Raw genomic sequence first — 941 nt, forward strand, 5'->3', positions numbered from 1 at the left:
AGAGCTATCACATCCAAATTGCGTTCACATTTGAGAACCAAGAAGAGGTTGAACAAATACAACGATTTTTCTGTGTTTTAATATCAATAGATACATTTTTTTTCAAAATGCTGTTAGGTTTGATGGGCTCAGAGCTGAAATAATATCATATCATATCATACCATACCATATCATATCATATCATATCATATCATATCATATCATATCATATCATATCATATCATATCATATCATACCATATCATACCATATTATATATTATATCATACCGTATCATACAAGCAACGTGACGAAGCGCTTTGTGTGAAGAAAAAGTCTACGCTGTCTACAAATTACAGAAATATTCATTGTTTCATTAGAAGGGTGCAAACAGCACCGTGACCTACTGCTGGGGGTAGTGAACTGGCGGGTGATGTGTTGTCATTTCTGACCCCTTGTTTTCTTGTGCACTTATCCTCTCAACTTCAAGCACTAGCCCTTCCTGAAGTCCCACGATTGATACTACGATATACGACAATACGTATGTCTAGCATCGAGAATATCAGTTTCGGCAGATCCTCCATGGCTAAATCGTAACTGCGCGCCGTCCAGAATGGTCTTTAATACGGACACTGAAGACCATAATCTCCACCATAGACCGTTGGTAGAGGACTGGATAGGCCGGCAGTTACGGTTTTGCCTTCAAGACATCTGTTTGGAAATCTCTATTAGAAGTATAAGTGACCCGTGAGAACTCCGTCCGGGACGAGCAGCTCGTTGTGTACCCAGCCTGGGAACATGCAAACATCAAATACGAGGGGCGTTCAATAAGTAATGGTCCTGACCCACTTCTAGTTGTCTGATCTAGATGAAATTGTATATGTGTAATGATTCATATCTCTATAGATCATGTTGCAAAAAACAGCTCTGAACTAATTGTGGTTTTTGATTTACAGGAGTTTG

Source organism: Branchiostoma floridae, chromosome 7 (genome assembly GCF_000003815.2).
Source record: "Branchiostoma floridae strain S238N-H82 chromosome 7, Bfl_VNyyK, whole genome shotgun sequence".
NCBI lineage: Eukaryota > Metazoa > Chordata > Leptocardii > Amphioxiformes > Branchiostomatidae > Branchiostoma > Branchiostoma floridae.